General features: G+C 42.1%; 1 protein-coding gene across 19 annotated transcripts in view; it reads left to right on the top strand.

Annotated features, from left to right (window-relative positions):
- The window catches only part of TAB3 (TGF-beta activated kinase 1/MAP3K7 binding protein 3), a 70,216-nt gene that overhangs the window by 19,350 nt on the left and 45,741 nt on the right, over positions 1–5,125 (top strand). For 18 of the 19 annotated variants that reach the window (XR_001360267.1, XR_001360263.1, XR_001360266.1 and 15 more), the window contains exon 3: positions 2,173–2,257. The exons of the other annotated variant lie outside the window; for it this stretch is intronic. The gene's annotated coding sequence lies outside the window, so the exon portion shown is untranslated. The remainder of the gene's footprint in view (positions 1–2,172; positions 2,258–5,125) is intronic. 19 annotated transcript variants of the gene reach the window in all.

The raw sequence follows: 5,125 nt of genomic DNA, 5'->3' as shown, positions 1-5,125 counted from the left end.
GGTATGGGCAGAGGGTGGGGTGGGAACCGTGTGGAGGGGAGCTATGGGGGGGAAAAAAAGGAACAACTGTAATAATCTGAACAATAAAGATTTAATTTAATAAAAACACACAGCGAGGCTGCATTTGGAAAATGTCATATAAAATTTTATAACAGCCCAGCCAGTGTGGCTCAGTGGTTGAGGGTCAACCTGTGAATCAGGAGATCATGGTTCGATTCCCGGTCAGGGCACATGCCCAGGTTGCCAGCTCGATCCCCAGTAGGGAGGAGTCAGCCAATCAATGGTTCTTTCTCATCATTGATGTTTCCAGCTCTCTCTCCTTCTCCCCCTTCCTCTCTAAAATCAATAAAAATAAATTTTAAAAACATTTTATAACAGAATTGTTTCAACTTTCATATCCAGAAGTTTCTCAAATAATTCCATTTTGTTCATTCAAAACTGCTATCCAGATAAAAGTAAAAAGAAAAGGTGCTAAATATTTTTCTTACAAAACCTAGAATACCTTACCATATTCTAAGTCAATATTTTGCAAAGCAACCCACAGCAATAAATACATTATAATCATGATCTAGAACATATACATCCCTTAGACAATTTTTTTTGAATCAGTATTTACCATCACTATGTGTGAAACACTGTAATATTTTCTGTTATATTTATTATTTTAAAAAAATACTTGTCATCACCCTATAAATTTATTATATAATTTATTAAGAGGTCACAACCCACCATTTGAAAACTACTGTTCTAAGTAATCTCTTTATTTAAGTAATAAAATGTGGAGATGATCTGCTTCTGGCATATGTTTCCAACAGGCTGACTTGTCTTTTTTTTTAAATAATATCATTTAATAATTGACCCGACAACCAGAACAAATTAGTTTTTCAATTATTTAAAAGTCCTACAAAATATTTAATGTGGACAAGGCACTATAGCTGAAAGAGCATGTTTGGTTTTTATTCTCAAGATTTATAGTGATAAAATCTAGAGGAGAATTAAAAATTAATAAACAGTATTTTAAGTGATGAAAGTGATAACAACACACCGTGACTTTTAATAGGCATTTAGGAAAGGTAGAAAGATTGAGGATTTGATGGTAGAAGGTTAACATGAATGTGGGGTGGATTTTGCATTGTCATGTGTTAGAAGATTGGAAAAAGCAATTACATATGCTAGAAGACAGCATTCATGTAGGTCAGGGGTCCTCAAACTTTTTAAACAGGGGGCCAGTTCACTGTCCCTCAGACCGTTGAAGAGCCGGACTATAGTTAAAAAAAAACTATGAACAAATTCCTATGCACACTGCACATATCTTATTTTGAAGTAAAAAAACAAAATGGGAACAAATACAATATTTGTATTTGCATGTGGCCCGCGGGCTGTAGTTTGAGGACCCCTGATGTAGGTGCACAGTACTTCTTGCTCATGCTTGAAGTTCACTTATTGGGTAATGTTTAAGATAAATTAACAGAAATTAAGATTAAAAGTATAGTAAAGTGCTGAAATTATACAGTATAAACAAAATATGTTATTTTAGCTCTACTGTGGTTATAAAATGAGGTGGAGTCAGGAGATTAATTAGAAACTTGTGTGCATCATGGCTCTGCTATAAGCCAATATTTGCCCTAAAATGATAAAGTTAACATTGAATTACTAGGTTTCCTGGAATGAAGATAGTTTCTAAATGATGGGGAGAGAGAAGGCTCACTTGTCAAAATAACCCAATAAAGGTGCTACTATTCTATATATAATTGTTCTTCATAGAACAAAAATGGATTATATAATAGTATTTTTAGAAAAGTTATATGCTATTTTAGCTATGCAATAGAAAATGTTGTAGTTGCTTGATAGGCCCAGGCTCATCCTTTCTTCTCTAAAAAGAATTGGGGTGCTTAGGATGGTAAGCACAACCAGATGTGCTGCAAAAGCCTTAAGAAAATGAGCGGTGGACTATCTTTTTGTCTTTTAACTGCTGCTGTAGAAGATATTTGTGACCTAAAGGAAAAGAAGATTCAGCTTGTGATGATAATTGGGGAAGAACCACCTGCCCTAAAAGTGTGGTCTAGCCTTCTGTCTCCTGTTACTTTAAGGCACCAGAGGTTTATGAGTTTTTGTCATTCTTCCATGTTGAGTTTGGAAGTTAGCAGAAGGATAACTATCTCATTTTGTTAGACTTCCAGACTACTGAAAAGAAGGTGCTTTCAGAACTGGGGATGTGAATAAGACGCCTGTGCCAGGGCTCATGAACCACCTTAAGGTAATTAAAATATTTTTTACATAGATTTTATTTTTCAGAGCAGTTTTAATTTTACAGAAAAATTGAGAAGATAATACAGGGAGTTCACATATACCCTGCACCCCATTTCCTCTCTTATCAATAGCTTACATTAGCATGGTACATTTGTTAAAATTAATTGAACAGTATTGAAACATTGTTATTAATTAAAATTCATATTTTAGTTAATTCAGATTTCCTTCGTTTTTACCTAATGTGTTTTCTGTTTCTTGTTTCCTGAGACTCTTCTTAGCTGTGACCATTTCTCAGACTTCCCTTGTTTTGATGACCTTGTCAGGTTTTTTTTTGTTTTAATATGTGTATTTTAAATTTGTTCTATTAAATCTTTATTGTTGAAAGTATTACATATGTCACCATTTTCTCCCCATTGACCCCTTCTAGCCCACCCCTGCCCCCTGCCTTCACCACCCTATTGTCTGTGTCCATGGGTTATGCATATAATTGCATACAAGGTCTTTGATTGATCTTTTCCCACCCAGCCACCCCTTCCCTCTGAGATTCGACAGTCTATTCCATGCTTCTGGATCGATTTTGTTCATCAGTTTATTTTGTTCATTCAGTTTCACATATGAGTGAGATCTTGTGATACTTATTTTTCTCTAACTGGCTTATTTCGCTTAGCATAGTACTCTCCAGGTCCCTCCATGCTGTCTCAAAGGGTAAGAAATCCTTCTTTTTAACTGCTGTATAGTATTCCATGGTGTAAATATACCACACCTTTTTAATCCACTCATCTGCTGATGGACACTTAGGCTGTTTCCAAATCTTAGCTATTGTAAATTGTGCTGCTATGAACATAGGGGTGCATACATTCTTTCTGATTGCTGTTTTGGGTTTCTTAGTGATCCTAAAAGTGAGATCACTGGGTCAAATGGCAGTTCCATATTTAATTTTTTGAGGAAACTCCATACTGTTTTCCATAATGGCTGCACCTGTCTGCATTCCCACCAGCAGTGTACTAGGGTTCCCTATCCTCCACATCCTCGCCAGGACTCACCTCTGAGTCAAAACAGCTAGGGTTTGACAATGCTTTTGATGATTCTTTTAATGTGAATATTGTTTGGGTTCATGTATCTCTCTTTAGAATGTAAAAGAATATGAAATAGATGCAGCATTTATGTGACTGTTTGGATTCCACTGTAATGAAAATCATAGAGGTCGATAGTTTTATAAATTATTTAGAAGACTCATTTAGGGAAAATAACTTTCATGTTCATATCTTTCCCTTGTTATTTGGTAGCACCTTTATATATATACTAGAGGCCCAGCGTGCGATTGAAATCACATGAGGAGGCACCCCGCCTCCCGCCATGCGAGGAGGTGCCGCGGGAGTCAAGCCGGACCTGCATCGCAGGCAGCTGGGAGCCTAACTCGAGGAGTGCCGGGCTGCCGCGGGAGTCAGGCCTGACTGGCATCTCGGGTGGCCAGGACCCATACCTGAATTCCACCCCAGGCCACCCTGGCCCCCCTGCCTGTGTCCACTCTGGGCTGCTGGAGCCACCGCGCCAGCTCGGGGAGGACCCATGTGTCTGTCTCCATCTCCACTCCGGGCCTCACCTGTGTGCACAACCTCCTCCTGTCTGGTCGTGACCCATTACGGTGTCCTGGCCTAATTTGCATATTACCTCTTTATATGTATGGCCCAGTGCACAAATTCGTGCACATAGAAAGGGAATTAATTAGAAGAAATATTTTAATATCACTATTTGCCAAGTCCTGGGTTGGGTATCCGGCTCCCTCCTCCCTCCTGTCAGAGTCTGTGATGGCTCCCGCGGGGATGCTGCATCAAAGCCGGCGCCCCATGGGGCTGCGGGACTCCCCTGAGTCCCAGAGTCCCGCAGCCCCACAGGGCCGGAGCCCCAGGGGACATAGGGCTGGTGAGGGGGATGAGAGTGGTGGCCTGGCTCTAAGAAAACCACCCTGGGCATCCCTGGGTTACCTTGGGTTCCCTGTGAAAATGGCCAGAACCTCTGGGTTCCCCTGTGAAAAGGGCCAGAGGCGTCGGGGCTGAGTGCAGAGCCAGCAGCGGCAGTGGTGGAAGAAGCTGTCATGGTTGGCACTTTGCCTATCACGGTGGTGGGACTGCCGCAAAGAGCAGAACATGCCTTGGTGGGAATGTCTCTATCAAGCGAGCTGGGTAGGGGCTGTTTTAGAATGTGGCTGCCTGGCTACCAGGGTTCCACATTCTGTTTGGCTCCATTGTCAGGACGTGAGATCACTGCTCTTATCAGGAAATGAAATCACTGCTCTTGTGTGGGGAGAAGCTCAGGGTAAGGGACCAGGCACTGACCAGGGAGGTTTTCTGTCATGTTCATACCCCAGGTCAAGGCTGGGGGGAGGATGTGGAGTGTGGGCAGCTCCCACTACCCCAGGTTTATCCCGACACTGGAGCTGAATCTCATTTCCCCCGGGGGGAGGTGAAGTGGGGGTGGTGCCCTTTGCCCTGATGTTTAGCCTGTGGGGTGACTCCCCCAAGTACCACCCCATGGCCGGCGCCCTGCGGGACTCCCCCGATGCACCTTCTGGTCAACTTCCCTCCAGCGACCTCATGCACACAGCGTCAAGCCCAGCCCCACCCACCTGCATGTGCCCGCTATGTGCGCACAGCCATCTTGTGACAGCGTGATGGCGTGAGGACCACCTAGGCCAGTGGTCGGCAAACTCATTGGTCAACAGAGCCAAATATCAACAGTACAATGATTGAAATTTCTTTTGAGAGCCAAATTTTTTAAACTTAAACTATATAGGTAGGTACATTGTTTTTAACTTAATTAGGGTACTCCTAAGGCTTAGGAAGAGCCACACTCAAGGGGCCAAAGAGCCGCATGT

The sequence above is a fragment of the Myotis brandtii genome, unplaced genomic scaffold (genome assembly GCF_000412655.1).
Source record: "Myotis brandtii unplaced genomic scaffold, ASM41265v1 scaffold834, whole genome shotgun sequence".
Taxonomy (NCBI): domain Eukaryota; kingdom Metazoa; phylum Chordata; class Mammalia; order Chiroptera; family Vespertilionidae; genus Myotis; species Myotis brandtii.
The sequence above is the reverse complement of the archived record's forward strand: the minus strand, read 5'-3'. Positions and strand labels throughout refer to the sequence as shown.